We start from the raw sequence: 20,638 nt of genomic DNA, 5'->3' as shown, positions 1-20,638 counted from the left end.
AGAGGAGGGCCTCTACACTCCTGGAAGGGCATTAATTGTACATTAACACACACCCTGGAGACATTATTGTGGTTAGAGAAAGGGGTCTCTGTAAAATTGTTCTGTTTTACTTATTTCTATTTTATATATATTTTTATTTAAATAGTTCCTCCACCTAATGTTCAAAGTCGCTGTAGTATATGTAAATGGTGTTAAAGGAAGCATTTTATATCCAAAATATATAATTAAAAAAAAATCCTAGTTATTTGCTTTATTTTTTTGGTCTGTTACTGCTAAAATGGTTTTTTGCCAGTCATTGGAGATTGAAGTCTCTAAATAATGACATACATTTGACTTTCAGACTTTATTTCCTTCAGAAAATTCATGTTAACACAAATCCTGTAATTTAATTTACTTTTTCATTTTTTAAGTATGGCATTTAAAATCTATTCCTATGCTTGACGCTTTTTCCCCCCATTATTTTAGGCTTTATCCAAATTTCTTGAGCTAAAAGGTGAAGGGGTGTGCAAACCTTTTATCTGCTGTTGCCAGTGTTCCATCAGTCTCACTGTCTCTCCCTCTTTCACATAGATGCACACACGCACACACACACACACACACACACATACACACACACACACACACACACACACACACACACACACACACACGCACGCACAAATACACACACACACACACACACACACACACACACACACACACACACACACACACACACACACACACACGCACAAATACACACACACACACACACACACACACACACACACACACACACACACACACAGACAGACACACACTTGCACTTCAGAAAATGCATGCTAACACAAGTTCTACTATTGAAGCAACTTCGTAACTTTTTTAACAGGAATTTGCACCTGTTTTGAGCCTTTGTTCCGCATTTATTTTAGGCTTTATCCAGACCTCTTAGCTGCTGTTGCCAGTGTTCCGTCATCTCGCTGTCTCTCCTTCTCTCACACAGACATACCCCCCCACCACCACCACACACACACACACACACACACACACACACACACACACACACACACACACACACACACACATACACACACAAACTTGCATTTCAGAAAATGCATGCTAACACAAGTCCTATTACTGAAGCAACTTTGTAATTTTTTTAACAGGAATGTGCACCTGTTATGAGTGTTTGTTCCCCTTTGTTTTAGGTTTTATTCGGTTAACTGGATCCAACAGGTGAGATGGATGTAAACTTTCTGAATGCTGCTGCTGCTGCCATTATTGGATTGCTCTCCCTCTTCACTCTCTCTCACTCAAACGCACATCATTTTTATGCATGCAAGCACACATTCACACACACAGACAGAGACAAACACACACACAGAAGCAGAAACATATACACACACACGCACATGTTCGTGTTGTATTTAGTTTTACACTCATTAAACAGCAAAAGTGCTGTTTAGAGAGTGTAAAATAATGGCTTGATCGATCTTGCTTTCACTCACATGCTGGCATACACTTGCACATACACACAGACATAAACGCACACACTTTTTTCTCTTTTAATTTTCTTTTTTTTTTCTTTTTTGCATTTTACACTTGCTAAACAGCAGATGTGCTGCTTAGTGAGGGTAAAATAATAGCGTCCATTAGTTTTTTTTTTCTGTCCAAGCTTCACGGTAGCTTGATATGCTACCATGAAGCGGTGGACTCATTTTTCAGCAGGCATTACTCGTACATTAATAACCTGCTGGAGAATGTTTGTTCTCCAATCAGGGGGATGATATACAGTTTGCCCGTTTTATAAAAATTGCTATACATGTTTTTTTTTTTTTTGCCTGGGTAATTTCTGCACTGTTTAGCAGAAAGCAAACAGGGCTCACAAAGTGAAAGAAAGACAGAGTGAACAGTTTAATTTCTCTATTCTATTAGCATAAACAGTTTTAGCAGCAATGCATAGTATTTCTAATGAGTGAGTGGTGTGCACATTAAATATAGCTGTGGTGAGTGATGTGCACATTCTGTATACATGTAGTGAGTGGTGTGCACATTCTGTACACCTGTAGTGAGTGGTGTGCACATTTTGTATACCAGTGGTGAGTGATGCGCACACTCTGTATACTTGTAGTGAGTGGTGTTCACATTCTGTATAACTGTAGTGAGTGGTGTGCACATTCAGTACACCTGTAGTGAGTGATGTGCACATTTTGTATACCTGTAGTGAGTGATGTGCACATTCTGTATACCTGTAGTGAGTGATATGCACATTTTATATACCTTTAGTGAGTGATGTGCACATTCTGTATACCTGTAGTAAATAGTGTGCACATTCTGCATACCTGTAGTGACTGATGTGCATATTCTGTATACTCTGTAGTGAGTGATGTGCACATGCACATTCTATATACCTGTAGTGAGTGATGTGCACATTGTGTATACCTGTAGTGAGTGATGTGCATGTTCTGTATACCTGTAGTGAGGGGTGTGCACATTCTGTATACCTGTAGTGAGTGATGTGGACATGCACATTATATATACCTATAGTGAGTGATGTGCACATTCTGTATACCTGTAGTGAGTGATGTGCACATGCACATTCTATATACCTGTAGTGAGTGATGTGCACATTGCTTATACCTGTAGTGAGTGATGTGCACGTTCTGTATACCTGTAGTGAGTGGTGTGCACATTCTGTATACCTGTAGTGAGTGATGTGCACATGCACATTCTATATACCTGTAGTGAGTGATGTGCACATTCTGTATACCTGTAGTGAGTGATGTGCACATTCTGTATACTTGTAGTGAGTGGTGTGCACATTCTGTATGTCTGTAGTGAGTGGTGTGCACATTCAGTATACCTGTAGTGAGTGATGTGCACATTTTGTATACCTGTAGTGAGTGATGTGCATGCTCTGCATACCTGTAGTGAGTGATGTGCACATTCTATATACCTGTAGTGAGTGATGTGCACATTCTATATACATGTAGTGAGTGATGTGCACATTCTGTATACCTGTAGTGTGTTGTGTGTACATTTTGTATACCTGTAGTGAGTGATGTGCACATTCTGTATACCTGTAGTGAGTGATGTGCACATTCTGTATACCTTTAGTGAGTGGTATGCACATTCTGTATACCTGTTTCTGTGGCAGAAAATGTAAGTGCAGTGCCTTTATCCCCTTAACAGAGTTTTTCTGGGGTTCTAATTCAGACAGTATGAGGGGAATGCAGACAGTTTTACACCAGCTGTATGATTTGTGTTCATCAGAACATCATACACTTTTTCCCTGTTTCTTACCTTGTGCAGATACTTGCTGCTGAGCAGCATGCAAACAATGTTACCTGCTTAAGGAAAAAAGTGAAGTATTTGATTTGGGCAGCCTTCTGTAGCCTATAGCATAAATATGCTTAGTGACAATGTGCATATGACTGCACTCTAGACAGTACTGAGTGGAGAACATCCACCTTTTTATGAAACTGCCTCTGTGGCCCAAGGTCTAAGTGTGCCGACTCTAGAGTTCAAATCCAGATAGCACTTATCTTCACAAAGTGTGTCAGAATGCAATTTCTAACAAAATTTTGATTAGAAAGGTAGCACTACATACAAATAACTATAATAATTGTGTTTATTTCAAGAAATGTCTAAATGCTTTGATAAATAAATGTTCCTAAGTAGCGTATCTTATTAATAATTTAGTTATGAAACACAGTTGAATGCGTGTGTAACTGTTTAAGCAGGATAATTATGATAATGAATTAAGGCACTTGTATCTGTATGATGGGCAGATTACTTAACTGAAAATCATCTTCTCTTTTCACATAGCCAAACACTGTGTTTAAGACAGTATGTGTAGTGAAGTATGTATGTATTAATCAGCTCATGAAAGTCCATCTGTCTAACATACGTTCACAAACAGTAATAATGATTCTTTCAGGGGAATGCATTTCACAAGACTTCCTAAAGTCACATACGTATAAACATATCTGAAGTATATATCCATTCATACTGAATGCAGTTTATCCATAATGAAGAGGAGTAAAAAGGCGTTTCCTGTAGCATTGCAAATAACCACCTTAATTGACATTTGTGCATCATTTCTTCCTCAGGTTTGATTCCCACACTGGTCAACTTACTTTTTACAGCATGCAATTCCAGGAATTTATGTGCCAAGTCATCCTATTTAACCTCCAAAGTAGATGTGTACACCGTGTAAAAAAGTGTGATTAGGTGAGCATCACACATGGCAAATCTCATTGCCATGCTTCACACCTTCATTGCTGTTTGTTAAAATACCTTCCTCTTTGTTTGCAAATGCCTCTCTGTGCTTTCCATCACAGAGATGCAGTTGGCATAGTTGCGTGTGTTTGTGCACCAGCTGCTAAATGTGAATTTGTAATTTGTCACCGATTCAGAATTAGAATTGCTTGAATTCTGCAGGCATAGCTGGTGTGGGAGATGATGATGCTGAATTTAGAGCACAGAGGTGGGGTGTTGAGGAGTACTGGATTTTTCTCTCACTCCTCATGAAGCGCTATAACTGTAGACTAATACAGGGGGCCATACTGGGTCTCAGTATAAGACTTAGGCTTGGAACAGGTTAGCCAAGGCGGTCTCCAGTGCAACTGGCATCCCATGCACAGGAGAAAAATGTCATCACCACTACTGTGACCTGAAATGATGCAAGAAGGACATCCTTAGCCAATGGGAGGAAGAGTTTATGACTGCTGACCTCCCTCAGCTGTGTGAGTATACTGATCTATCTGTATTAAATGATATAGAATACAGTACCCAGCCAAGACTGTTAGTAAGTATGCGGTCATGTCTCTTCTTTTCTTCTTTGTTTTACAGCTGCTGAATACATTGCAGTGAACTGTGAGGTGCACCAAGAGGTTAACTTGCTTCAGGGAGGCATGGGGGTACATATGCATCAGGTCTTACTGTAAGCATAATAACTATTGCAATTGTATGCATTATGGCAATACTGTTAAAATAGCTTTATTTATGATATCATAGCTTTATTTATGATATCATAGCAGTGCAATTGATTAATGGTATAACAGACTGAGACTTTATCATCATACCTGAATGTGCCAAAGGTGTAGAGACTGAATAATCATAACTGTTTATTTTCTGAAATTATATAGTCATGTGATATGCCATGGATCTAATTCTGTCTCTTTTTTTTTTGTCTCACTCCACCCTCTTCTCTCTCAATTTTATTTTCCTTTTTAGGGGGAAATATGTTATATGGCTTAAAAATGTTGTCATACATTTCTGTTTTCAAAAACTGACATGCAGCACAAACAGGGACCACTGCAGATCAGCCCACCATCCCTGTAGGTTGGTACACTGACACACAGCACTTCAGGGTCCCAATCTGTCAGTGCTGCCTTCACAAACCCTGCCCTACCTGCGACATCTGCATGAGGTAGCTCTGCCCTGGCAGTCAGTGCACTGCTACCCTCCAGGAATAGTATTGGTGGAGATGGTGATTTTGTCACCCACCAAGAGCTGACAGAGCTGATAAGGGGGATAATGGAAAGGGGCCTTTGTGTCTGAATCAGGCATGTAGAAAAAGTGCTTCATCACATTCCCAAGATGATGCTACATTGAGTTCTGACACAGGAAACTGAGACAGAAGAGAGTGATGACAGTTCTGAAGGTGAGGACAAGGCTTGATGTGGGTGCACCTCTAGTATCCCGTTACCTATCCCCAATCATGGTGCCCCCCAACCTTTTGGGTCTGTCTGACTTGGTTTTCCTGTATGTTTATGCCTGTTTCCTCACCTAACTTTTTTAACTGACCTTTGGATTTCATGGCAGCAGGCATTTGTTGTCTCAATGTCATGGTGAGAGTGCTTTTTTGGCACATGCATTGAGTCTTGCGGTGTACACAAGTGTGCTCCAGTTCTTGGATGGTATGTGTACAGGCATACAGAGAAACCTTCCTTGACCACAGAACATTGATATAGGACTGATCACGATTGTGTGCATATGAGTGTACTCATTTAATTGCCATCAGTCTGACATGCTAATATGACATTCATTATCAGGAATGCTTTCATAATTCACACATTCATTTTGTTTGCATGTGACAATACTCATTGCTGCCTCCTGCAGCAGATGCCAATAATATGCAGCTCTAGGGAATACATTGCATTACATTGTGGTGTTTGCATCTGTTCTTATCTGTCTGCAAAATAAATGTGTTAGGCAACAGTGCCTTATGCAAGGGTATTACATATGTCATACTCTGCTCCCACATTTGTATCACAACATGCATACATATGGGATGCATAACCATTAGAATATTGAAGTGCCTGATTTCTTTCAAGGGTGATCCTCCCATACATGTGGTAGGCCTATTTCTGTGGTATACACAGTTAATACACAGGTTAGTGTTAATGATGGAATGGGTTTGATTCTTCCAAAAGGATATTGTGGCTTCTGAACCATTACTATTTTCCAACATGTTATATTGACAGAATGCACTCTGTGCAAATATCCCATAATGTATATATCCTTGAGGACTGTCATCTCAATTCATCATGTCAATAACATTCATATGCCATGTCATTCACCTTTGTTACAATGTTATTTTGTGTAACTGTCACATCCTATAATATCATGTCTGCTTTTATTTACCTATATTTGCTCAGGAAGTGTGACCACCATTAATTAATATGACATACATACTGCGAAATGTTATTATTACAAAAGTGTCTTTATGGCATAACTGCATTCACATTAGTTACCATACTTTATTATTATTTGAACATTTACCCTCTCCTGTTAGATATTTCTTTGTACATCTGTTTGATTTCAGTGCACATTGTCCTCAGTACACTTCTCCTAATGGTAACCAATGTACTGTAATTCCCCTTGCCATTTCACATCCCTTCTTACTTATTATTGCATTCATATGTTTCATTTTTTGTGCACAGTACACTCAGTATAATTTCCCTGCCTGTGTACAGCATGCATTATTTGCCTTATGTAGCTTTTCCTGCTGTCTGCGAAAGCACGTTTAACAGGTTTGTCCATAATGAAGATTGTTTGTTTACTGTGCATGCTCATGTTGCTCAACATGTTTTTCTGGCCACCAACACTATTTGATGGCCATGAAAACGTATCTGTATTCATTTAAAGATGATGGGTATCATGCACATGTGATTCGAGCTGCTGGTCATCGCACTAGCGTGTAAAGTTTTGTAGGCTTCGCACAAAGCCTACACAGTTGGTCATGAATCCCACAGTTAGTCTAATTTTTGTGTGTGAATAGACAGCACAAAAAACGTGGTAGGAATGTTCTTAAATACAGATCATGTACACTCAGTGTAGGTGTTCACAAATCCGTCCCTTTTTTATTTACCAAGAAATTGCAATGGGGCATAACCAACAGCAAAACATAAATGCAACAAGAATACAATCTGTATGATCATTATGATTATATAGATAAAAACAGTGAATTAGAATGAAACAGAGATAATGAACTCTGAGTAGAAGTAACATGGAAATCTTATAATGCATACAATGTACTGGTTTATGAGCAAACCCTGCTGAATATACAATAAGTTTGTCAAATACTTGACATTCTAAATGAGTGGGAGAAAGAAGATCAAATGTTTGGTTGATTTCAAGGTAACTAAATTCTGTGGTGGTTAGATCTCTGGTGTTGGTCAAGAACGATACCAAAAACCTTAAAGGAGAAATATTCTCCAAGATGACATCATCTTCAATTAGTACTGCAAATGACACTATCTTTAATAATACTGTGAACTTTGAATTAGATTTATTGCATTATTTTGAATTAATAATTATAGCATTTGTCTTTGCTGCGCTAAAAAAAGATAAGGGCAGGATTGTTTGGACAATTTTCAGTCTAAATGATGCTAGTTTGAAATCTGGCTTTGATATCAGTTGAGGAATAAAAATAAAAAAAATGTCACATCATTGGCATACAATATGAGGTTGGCAGGCCACAGCTGGGTGCCATAACATTTATAAAGACAATAGAGATCCTAGGGAAGAGTCTTGTGGAGCACCAAAAGGGACCAGAAAAAGGTTGTGATACTGCTGGCCCATTTACAACTTGAGCACAATTGCTAAGTAGTAAACTTTATACTACAGGAAATGCACCAGATAATGCCTGACCCCACCTGGCGAGGAAGTAAAGAAGGATGCCATAGCTAATTGTGACAAATGCATTGGAATGGCCAATAAATTAAGTCATTATGGTTGACTCACATGGAATATCTTTAAAAAAAAGTTAATATATTTTAATATATTTTATAAGGGAAGGTTCACTATAAATATTGATAAGATTTTGTAAGAGTTTGGTGTGGAAACAAGGTAAGAAGAAAATTGTGTGAAAGTTGATGAAAGCATAAAATGAAGTTTTTCATGAAATGAAATAGCCAGAGCTGTTTATTTTGAAGGTGCAGAATGTAATATTCTTGGATGCAGTGCTTTATAATGACTGAAACTGGGAAATTATTTTCATTTACAGAGAACTATTCAGGAGAGTGGATATCTGAAGTGAATGAGGAGAATATGAGTTTACATTTGAGATATTGACAGACTGTGAACAATGTGAAAGATTTACTAACTGTGTGTTGTTGAAAGTAAAGTTAAGGAAAACTTTGGGAATTAATGGATGCAGCAGCACTGATAAAGTCATAAAACTGTTTTTCAACTTCTAGTGGAGAAGATTGGGATTCTGGGTTATAGACCCATGTCTTACCTGGATTGAGAAATGTTAAATGCCTCCTAGAAATTTGTTTTTGTGTGATTTCTGCATGACAGATATCTTGTATAATGTCATTAAATTGTAATTCTATATCTGTGGTTTATAAAATGTGCATTTGCATGCACTTCCACAAAAATGCCTGCTGAAGGTTTATTTGAAAATGGTGCCTCTCCTGACTTGGTGCATAACCAGACAGTATCTGAAAAGGGTCCATCTGGATCAGACCACCCCCTACTCATTTGAAAAACAAATACATCTTTCACTTCCTGTCCAAGGTAAAAATAAATACATGTAGTCCGGCTTGTTGGATTAAGTCTGAGCTGGTCTGGCCAGCACTCATCAGTCCAATGTTAAGTGTCTTGATAACTGAAAATCCAACAACCATAACTGTAATCCTCGGACTACAGCTCTCGGTTGTAATTTTGAGACTTGTAACTGCAAGTCCCGAAATTCCAGGGGACCAAGTTTACGTCATAACAGAAAACCCCTCCACAGCACAGAATGGCACATTGTATAAGAATGACCTAAGCTACTCATTAGCTCCAAACCTGATGGACTGAGTCTTGGGGAGTTTAGGAGGGGTAGAGATAATATTTTTTATTCAAAATGAACTAGACGTTTCCACAGACCTGCAGAGTTTTGGAAGCATGCCAACTGCTCTATGGATAGGAGTAAGGAAACTGTTGAGATCAAAACTGCGGTACCCTGTTCTGACAAACCAGACACTGTGAAAACTTTTTCTACCTTCCTTGCTATTAGTCTGCATCCTGTCCCAGAGTGACAACTACATTTCCCCTGCCTACAAACTTTGCAACTGACAGCAATTACGTTTTAAGAAAATTACCAAACATTATGAGATTATAATTCCAGACAAATTTCTACAAAAATGCTTACTTGACACAGTTGGTCTGAGCTCTTAATTCCTAAACAATCAATGGTGCTGCATTTCATTTTACATTATTCTAATCGCTATGTCTTTCTCTTACATTTAGAGTGTTTTCAAACATTTTCAGATTAGTTCTTGTGTTCCCTGTTCCTAAGGTTGGTGACACCTCCAAAGTGCAAAAGTACAGCCCCATTTCCTTATTGTCTAAGTCGGTAGAAATGCCTAACTTGCCTTCTCTGCAGCTCACTTTCTAAAAACATGCAAAATCATTTGGTACTAGCATCCTGGTTTTAGAGATATCTTCAGCAGGACTACTAACCAAGTCTGACTGTTGCATACTGCATGTACTCAGAAACAGGGACAAAGGCAAACTAACAGAATACCTCATCATGATTAAAACAGTTTTCTAGTATACTAACCATGCTTTTCTGATTAAAAAAAATGAGTGGCCACAGTGGTATGGGCGGCCATGGTGGTGCAGTGGTTAGCATTGCCGCCTCACAGCAAGATGTTTGATCCTCAGCTGGGATGCCTTCTATGCGGAGTCTACATGTCCTCCCTGTGGTTGCATGGGTTGCCTCTGAGTGCTCCGGTTTCCTCCCACATCCCAAAGACATGCTGTAGGTGGATTGGACACTCTAAATTGGCCCTAGGTGTGAGTGTGTGCATGCGTGTGCCTTCTGTAGAAGGTTGGGCGCCGGGCTGGCAACTTGACACTGTAAAACTCCACTGGCAATCATGAGAGGACAGGTGATCCGCTGTGGCGACCCCTAACTGGGAAAAGCCAAAAGAAGAAGTAGTAAAGAATAACCCTTGTTCAGAGTCACCTGTGTCTGTTCTTCCACCAGTCAGATGAATGTGAACGTTAATGATGTTGCCCTGCCATTTTCATTCTGGTGGTCACCAAAGTTTTGTTTCTTTTCTTGTATCTCATTTGAGCATCATATGGGAGTCTCATACAGCTTTTAAAGTTACAATTTTGTGGATTTTGGAATTTTGTGACCAGCCCATGGGGATTTTTTTTTTTTCAAGGATCACAAATTACTCCCAAATCACCTCAAGCGATACTGCACTGTAACTGGGTGAACCTTCTCTTCACATTTGTTTGGGATAGAAGTTTAGGTTTAGTCCCTGGAAAGGACAAGAGTCAGGGGACAGTACCCTTTGACCTTACCATCATATGGATACAATACATTTGTATGTTTCCACATACAGCCTTAAGAACATGCAGTGATGTCAGTGTTTGAGGTGACAATTCCCTCCACTGTCAGTCAGACTGAGGCATGTGTATTGCCCTACACATTTGGAGAGTGCTTTCTAGCCATTACTGGAAAGAGGTGACACAGCACATAGTGCATATCTTCCCAAGGGAAGACAAAAGCCTTCACTGAGTTATACCCTCCACCCCATAAAACCCAGCACTATATATTAAATACTACTGTATAACATATCCAAAAATCCCTCTTGTCTAGGAAAATATCAAAAGTATTTAAAAAAATGACCATCAGGTCCACTAAAGTAGCCAATGAACTTAGGCTGCTCTCTGATGCCAAAGGAAATGCCTTTACTAGAAAAACTAATAAACAATAGCCAGAGGCTCCTTTAGCTGTTTAAAACTTTCATTTAAAGGCTCACTGCTGCTTTTCAGCTGTGAGAAACATTTCTGCAGTTTGTTCTAAGTAGTGGGGATATTTGTAGCATTTCCATATTCAGGCTTGTATTTGGGCCTAGTGTTTGTGGAGGCTGTGTGTCTGAGCACATATTCATCTTGGTTTAGCCAAAGCCATCAGGCATTTCAGTGAGAGAGAATTGTTTGAGGTCATTGGCTGACTGAGGTCACCTGGACTACAGCTTAGAATAAGCACCTCATTGGTTCTTTTGAGATTTATTTCTTAAAAGCTGTCTCAGGTTTCAACCTTCTGTTACCTAAGAAGTTCAGTTGTCAAAAAAAAAATAAAATGTATCTGCTTTTACTGTATTTGTGCTTCTTCCTACTTTATTTTGCTTTTGCATCATCTTAAAAGTACTCAATTGTATTTATTACTGCTTGGTGTAACTCATTCTAAGCCTTTTAGTTTAAGCACTTGGGCTTCAGACCAGTTGTTTTACATTAAGAAGGTTTGTGGTCTGCACTGTAGTTGCAGAACAAGTAGCTTACATCCTTCTAAGTTGGGAACTGCTGATTGAGGGCTCAGTGTCTGTTATTCTAAAAGTGTATTAATTCTGGTTTAAGCACTTGGGCTTCAGGCCAGTTATTTTACATTAAGAGGGTTCGTGGTCTGCACTCTTGTGGGAGGAGAGGCTGGACTCTGCCCTTCTGAGCTGGGAATTTCTGGTTAAAGGCTTATAGTGCCTGCATATTTGAACTGCTTCTTACTGAAATTTGGTACACCTTGTTTGCTGTAGCATAGACTAGATCCGGGCCTGCTGAATCTAGCTTTGTTTGTATAACTTGAGCACTAATCCAGGCATTCTTTAAAGTATTCAATTGTATTTATTACTGCTTGGTAGTAACTTGATTAAAGTGTAGCTACCATTCTAAGTCTTTTGGATTAAGCACTTGGGCTTCAGACCAGTTGTTTTACATTAGGAAGGTTTGTGGCCTGCACTGTGGTGGCAGAACAGGTAGCTTACATCCTTCTAAGTTGGGAACTGCTGATTGAGGGCTCAGTGTCTGTTATTCTAAAAGTGTATTAGTTCTGGTTTAAGCACTTGGGCTTCAGGTCAGTTATTTTACATTAAAAAGGTTTGTGGTCTGCACTCTTGTGGGAGGACAGGCTGGACTCTGCCCTTCTGAGCTGGGAATTTCTGGTTAAAGGCTTATAGTGCCTGCATATTTTAACTGTTTCTTACTGAAATTGGTACACCTTGTTTGCTGTAGCATAGACTAGATCCAGGCCTGCTGAATCTAGCTTTGTTTGTATGCTTGTTGTTTGTTTGCTTTTTATTTCCCTGAAACGCTAATTCCACCTAAAACGCGGCTTTTCAGCACTTCTGTGGATCCCTAGTGATATCTGCATTGCTTACTGTACTTATTTCCTTGTTTCACTTGAAAGAAAGTTACTGTTTGTCATTTTTGCATTTAAGTTACCTGTAACACATTGCATTTAAGTTACCTGGCACTTGCTCACTAAAGCAATCATATAAGTCAGCACTAAAAATTTAAAAGCACTACCCCCTCACAAACTCCCCTTGAGTACCTTGTTCCCCATTGGCCCTTTTTTGCAATAATAAAGGAATTCCCAATACTATTCTAGCATGTCCAAAGGTCAGTTGTCAATCTCCTCTCCGGTCCAGTTGGTGAATCTGGGAATCCTGAGGCAATGTTACAACTGCCTCATGTACACAGACAACCCTCTCCTCCTCCCAACAAATTCCAACACATGTGAGAGATACAACCATATAGCAAAACTGGAGGCTAAGCTCTCTCAACTCAGTACTGGCATAACCAGTTAGGAGGAGAACGAAACCACACTCACTACAATTCCAGTCTCATACAGACCTACCACGACACAAACCAAACACATAAACACACAAAAACATACTTGGGGGCTCTAAATAATAATCTGCCTAAGCAGCAGAGACCTCCAAAGCAGACACCCAAGCAACCGCTACCCCAAAACAAAACACGTGCAACACATAGCTCACAAAGCCAGTGTGCCAAACAGTCACAGCCTTTAAGGCTAAAGAACACACCTGATACACTTGTAATAGGTGACTCTATCGTCAGGCACACTGACGTCCTGCTCACCAGGCTGAACAAGGAGAAGGTCACAGTGAGCTGCCTGTCAGGCGCTAGAATCTGCCACATAACACAAGCACTCAGGTAACTCCAAGGCAAGTACAAATATGACTCGTTCATTGTCCATGCTGGTGTGAATGACGTGAGATGTACCTCCCTGGACTACATGAAAAGAGACATAGAGGTGCTCTCTGAGCATGTAGCCCAGGCCGGTATGACCCTGACCTTGAGTAGCATCTTACCCTCACCAAGAATGATGCCAAAATATGAAGACAAGATGATCAATTTCAACAATTGGCTTAAGTATTGGTGTCATTCAAAGGGGATCCAATGCCTGTTAGCCTGGGATGACATGTTCGACAAGCCACAATGCTTTGCTAGAGACGGCTTGCACCTGTCACCCCTGGGCTTTCGGATATTGGCAAAGGCTCTTGCTACCCCATAGTGCCTTTTTTAGGCAAGGCTCAAAAGACAAACCAACCTCCATAGGTATCACAAGGGATAAGAAACTAAGAGTAATGCTACTCAATGCCAGAAGTGTAAACCTCAATATGCACGCACTCGAAACTCTCCTTAGCATGGAGAACATCGATATCTGTACAGTAACAGAAACCTGGTTCAAGGCTCCCGAGAGCACCCCAGCACTACCAGGTTATAACTCATACCATGCTTTTTGGCCCCAAAACTTGGACCGAACCACAAAAGGAGGGGGAGTATCAATATTCATCAAAGATACCCACACCTCCAGGTTGGTGGCACAGCACGAAGCATCAGAGACTATCCATGTGCAACTAACAGTGGGTAAAACTGCCTTCCAGTTTATAGCCTGCTACAGACCACCCTCCCAAACCCAGGAACCCCACTCGGCCTTCCTGAGAACACTGGAAAATATGAAGGTCTCTCCAAACACCATTATATTGGGCGACTTCAACTACCCAAACATAGACTGGGAGCATTACTCTAGCCCCAACACCCTAGCCCAAAGGTTCCTAGAATTTATAAACTCAAATGCTATGGAACAACTTGTTACCACTCCCACAAGAGGAGAAAACATACTGGACCTGATCATCACCAACATGGGGACTCTATGCTCCAGACCAGAAGTGTATCCCTCACTGGTAAGATCAGACCATAAACTAATCTCACTGGATATTCACATCCCGACCCCACCCCCTGCCTAGAAAATCACAGTGAAAAACTTCTCTAAAGCAAATTTCACACTCCTCAAAACCAAGGTGGAATCCTTCAAAGCCCCCTGGCCTGTGGAAAATACGGCCCAGACCACAGAATCCTTTATAAACACATTCTATGAACACCTTCAGGAATGCATGGATCATGCAATCCCAAATAAAACCAAGACCCAATCCTCCAAAGGCAGATGTCCTGTCTGGTGGACCCCAGCCATAAACAAACTATACAATAGAAGGAGGAAGCTACTACATGATAGAGCAAAATCCCAAAAAGGGAAGGCATCTCTGATCAGTATTAGCAAAAAACTACGGGCACTCATAAAATCGTCTAAGGCCAGCTTCGAGAGAAAAATTGCACAGGACACTAAGGATAATCACAAGGCTTTCTTTAGTTATGTTAGGAACCTGGGTGGGAATTCCCAGATATGCTCAGAATTAGTCCAAAATGACAAAAAATACACCGAACCCACAGACATTGCCAACATCCTAGCTGGCAGGTTCAGCGCAAACTTCTCTCCCCTCCCCACCAAAAGGGCAAATATCTATCCCAGCAGAGTGCTGCCCCCCTGACATCTCAGATGCTCAGGTAAGAGCCGCCCTCTCCAAAGCAAAAAACACAGCATCAATGGGACCAGATGGTGTCCCAGGCTGCGTCCTACATGAACTCCAAGAAGAGCTAAACCCAAACATAAAACTACTGTTCAATCTCAGCCTTACTACAGGATATGTACCCAAAGAGTGGCATACAGCAACAGTGGTCCCTCTCCACAAAGATGGTGCCTCAATGGATCCTGGAAACTATCGCCCCATAAGCCTGACTAGCTTGGTCTGCAAAGCTATGGAAAGGATCATCATGGACCTCATAAATAAAGATATTGGGGACCTACAGACACTGGATCCTACCCATCTCGGCTTTGTTAAGGGCAGATCCTGCCTCTTAAACCTGGTCGATTTCTTTGAAACAGTCACCAAGGCCATTGACGAGGGGAAGGTGGTCCATACAGCCTACCTGGACTTCGCAAAAGCCTTCGATACAATACCCCACTTGGGCATTATAGATAAGCTCACCAGCTTAAATATAAACCCCTATGTCACTAGATGGGTTGCAAACTGGCTCAAGGACAGAACCCACATGGTTAGAATTGCTGGAGCCATGTCAGACTCCAAACCAGTTACAAGTGGCGTTCCCACAAGGCTCAGTCCTGGGACCTCTCTTGTTCGGTATATATTTCTCGGAGGTACAGGCCAACACGGAAGGACTGTGGCTGACCAAGTTCGCAGATGACTGCAAACTGGGCACCATAATTGACTCTCCATGACACAAGCATCCACCAAAAGGGCCTCATAGAAACAGACAACTGGTGCCAGAGCCATGGCCTCAAGCTAAATGCCAAAAAGTGTATAGTCATCCCCTTTGGCAAAAACAAAGTGCCCACAAATTACCACATAGGTGGTAATCCATTAAGTACAGAAGAAGTAATTAGGGACCTGGAGACCCAAGTTGATAGCAATCGCTCATTTGACAACCACGTGGCCAAAGTGGTTAGAAAAACATTTTATATAGCCCACCTAATCATGAAGGGATTCACATCTAGATCAGGGAGGTCATCGTGCCTCTTTACTCATCCCTCATCAGGCCCATAATTGAGTACAATGCCCCTTTTGGGATGTACCTTATCAGACACCTGCAGCAACTGGAAAGACCCCAAAAGTACCTCACCAAGTGGATCAAAGGGCTCAAACAGATGCCATATGCTGCCCGGTTAAAGAAACTCCAACTCTACTCAGTGGCATACCGCCTGCTCAGAGGCGATCTGTGCCTGACGTATAAAGCCATGTCCAACCCGGAATTAATGGACATGCTGCACATCAGAAAATCCAAATCCCATCAAGCTACGCGCTCGAGAAACTTGAACCTCAGCACTGAAATAAATGGGACATGCTGGAGGGACAGATTCATAACCCAGAGGCTCCCTTCACTCTGGAATAAAATCCCAGTCCAGGTTAGGCAGAGTCCCTCATTGACTCTCTTCAAGAGGAATCTTGATGAGTGGATGGGAGATCATAGGTTTACCCCGGGTATCACTTTTGTGTCACTGTTAGACAGAGACACAGTATACTAACCTCGAAAAAGGGCATAGCAAAATTAATTTAAAATGGGTGGTGAAAGCCAAACACACTCTGGCTAGGCTTATAAATGCCCTAGGGCAGATAGCCTAGTATGAACCTATGAACCTATGAACATTCTTCTAACTTAATCAAAGTGGTACCTATTCTGACCCAATAGATACTCCCTACATTCTTGCAAACAAATTCAGGACAACTTCATCCTCAAAATTTCTATACAAAGCCTTGAAATATCTGAATCCCTTATTCCCACAGTTATCTGAAAGGATCATTTACTGAAAGTGCTGACCAAGACCAAAAATACTTCCTTCATGGAATTGGACAATATACCTCATTGCTTAATTAATACTGTTAAACATACCCTTTCAAACCCATTCATCAAACTGTTTACCTAACTTTAGTTACTACTTTCATTGCTTATTAGTGGTTTACTGCAATGTTGATGTCCCTCCCTGAGGTTGGCCTTACAAGTGACCCAGGTAATTACAGACCTGTCTTCTAAGTTTCATCTGCAAAGCCATGGAGTATATTGTAACTGTCCTCATTAACTGCAATTAATGCAGAATCTTGTTTGACTTGACCCCCAACAGCTTGGCCTTGTGACAGGTAAATCCTGTCTACCAAATATGGCTAACTTCAAAAGGGTTAAAGAATCTGTAAATGGTGACTATACAGTACAGGAAGCATATCTTAACCGTGCTATGACCTTTTACACCATTCCCCCGTGCTGGCATCATACAGAAGCTAAATGCATTAGAAATCTCCCCATATATGATAAGATGGATAGAAACCTGGCTAAAAGACAGAACCCATAAAGTGCAAGTTGTAAGAGTCTCATCAGAATCTACAAAACTGATCAAAGATGTTCCTCAGGTCTTGATGTTGAGATCTCTCCTTTTTTGACCATTACTTTTCAGATCTCAAAACAAATAGCCAAAACCTCAGGCTAACAATGCTTGCAGACAATTACAAACTGGAGTTTGCTGTTAATATACCCTCTGACACCCAAACCCTCCAACTTGAACTCTCACTGTTACTCTCCTGGTGTACTAAAACTGAGCTTATGCTACATACTTAAAAATAGAATACTGTCAGTATTGGCAGACAACCCCTTACCTCATCATGCTATACAGACAACACAGCACTTCAAAAATTAAATGTAGTCTGGGGCCTAGAAACTTACGTTGATTATTCCCCATGTTTCAACTATCATGTGACAATGTTTTCTTAGGAAATCCTTTTATTTAGCACAGCTAATTGCAACACACACACACACACACACGCACACACACACACACACACACACACACACACACACACACACACACACACACACACACACACACACACACACATAAACACACCCACACACACACACACACACACACACACACACACACATAAACACCCACACACACATGCACACACACACACGCACACACATACATACACACCCACACACATGCACAAGCACACACACACACACACACACACACACACACACACATAAACACCCACACACACACACACACACACATAAACACACACACACACACACACACACACACACACACACACACACACACACACACACACACACACATCCATGTACACAGACACACATATATATGCATGTATCTTCAAGGTCTAAAGAGGTAAGTACTTCCTTATACCCAGCATTGATCAGACCAGTTATTGTGTAAAATGTCCCTTTCAGGATGCATGTTATTAAATATATCAAACAGTTGGAAATACCTTGAAGTTTCTTAAGCAAAATGATTACAGGCTTAAAGTCCACAGCTATCAAGAGATGCTGGAAGGTCTACCGCTTTACTCAGTGTTTTATAGGCATTTGAGGGGAGATGGTTGTCTTGGACCTCCTGTATCTTCACAAATTAAATCTCTTCTCCAGTACTAGAACTAAAGATCTAAATCTTCAGCAACAAATGGATAAATAATGTTGGGTAGACAGGTTTATAACTCAGATGAGCACTTCCCAAACTTCTGGAATAAACTCCTTTTGCATGTCAAGCAGTGCATCTTCCTTTAAACCTAACCTATATTACTGGATGGGTATTTACAAATGCATTCTGGGATTGACTGGTATAGCACTCTTGGAGAAAGGAGGTGTGGCCTGAGGGAGGGTACTGGCAAGGTGTATGTGATCACAACACTAAATAGCCTTGGAATATCTATGAAGTCTTTAAAATGTATGAAACAAAGGTCACATGCTGCACAGATGAAGACTTGGCAACAGATCTCACTGTAACAAAACTGTTATATAGCATAGACTTCTGTACCTAAAAGAGGCAGTATTGAGGAATGTCTATCACAGTCCCATAATAAAAACAAAGTCAATAATTCAGAAAAGGTAATGACCAAGCAGTGGTTAAAAAGATACAGATATATTAGCTCTTGAAATATAAGAGATGTCTTTTAGAATTCTTGTAGTAATTACATGCCATGAAATTAAAACTTTATTCTACAAGAACAACATGCCTTGCGTAATAAAAAAAAATACATTGTGCTTTGGGGTTGTGTTTTATCATGTTTGGATATATTGTCACTACTGTAATGTTGCTACCTGGCTCTTATAAATAAAATTCAGATAATTCAGTCATTTAACAACTATAAGTTTGTTAGTATTCCAGAAGTTCATAAGACCACATTCAAACACATATTTGACAGTAACTGAATAAAATACTACAGGTGTAAATGTGATCAAGAGGGTTCTGTGAAATATGGTAAATGAAGAAAAACATTAAAACGTGAATAAATGTTTCTTACAAGTGAATACAGTTTCACATCGTTTTCTTAACATATAAAGATAACCCGAAAACGTGTCCTTTTTAATCATCCAAATTTCCTTTTATCAAAATTAAGTGCCCTACTAGTGAGAATTGTTTAAAACTTTGTATCCCTCTCAGTGCTATTGATAAATAGAAGGAAAGCCATTAAAGTGCTGTTTCCATGGCAACTTGTGGCAGCCATATGCAGTTTAAGCAAAGAAGTTAATGGTGGAGACATGGTCCTATTGCAGTTAGAGACAGACCCTCTGGGCCCTAATTTGTCAGCCATCACTCAGTGTCCTGGTAATTGCATAGACAGCTGATATTTTGTTAAAAAATATCTAGAATAATGCCCTGTAGCCAAATACTGAAAAAGTGTTGAATTACCGATAACAGTAATCCCTTTATGATGGTTTGTGCAGATTGTTGCTCTCTTGGTGCATAAATAGCATTTATTTATAGTGTCATTCTAAAGACAGCTGTAGATCCCAAAAGTTCATAATAATTTTGCCTTTCTTTCTCTAACCTGTACACTGCATCTTTTTTTTCAGGCCACTTGGTAAACATTCACATTATTTCACTGCTTACAGACAGTTAATCTAATATTTTTTTTATTTATTTGTTGATGGCTAATTATACATATCTGGCTTTTTGCTCTGCTAATTTAATCATTTTATTTTGAGTGGTATACACAGTCATGCCCATTAATTTTTAGAAATGTTAGCTATTTTACATTCAGTATGATTGAGTGCACATGCTTAAATGCACTTTTTTATGTAAAAAAAATCAGTTCATGAACACAACAAAACAATTTCTTTATTTAGCAAACAGGTAAATAAGTCAGTCATTGCAGCTACTTTTCAGCTATGGTCTGGTTATAAAAACAGAACAATTGGAAGAACTATACAAAACTTTAAGTGAAGAAAAATTAACTATATATGATGCAAGTGAAGGGAAAAATAACAATAAATGAAAAATCAAAACTTGGCGGCAGCTGTAAGCTATTATGCTGCTGGTCTTTTAAAGTTGAGCAAATATCACTATGTAAGATGTAAGGGTTTTCTGATTGTTTCCCTTTATAAGAGGATTTTAATAAGAATGTTTGCTGTTCTATTATACCAACAAAATGTTCCTATATTACTGACTTCTTCATGGCCCTTGGTTCTACTT

This window comes from Protopterus annectens, chromosome 4.part0, assembly GCF_019279795.1.
Source record: "Protopterus annectens isolate FY-2018-M chromosome 4.part0, PAN1.0, whole genome shotgun sequence".
NCBI lineage: Eukaryota > Metazoa > Chordata > Ceratodontiformes > Protopteridae > Protopterus > Protopterus annectens.
The sequence above is the reverse complement of the archived record's forward strand: the minus strand, read 5'-3'. Positions refer to the sequence as shown.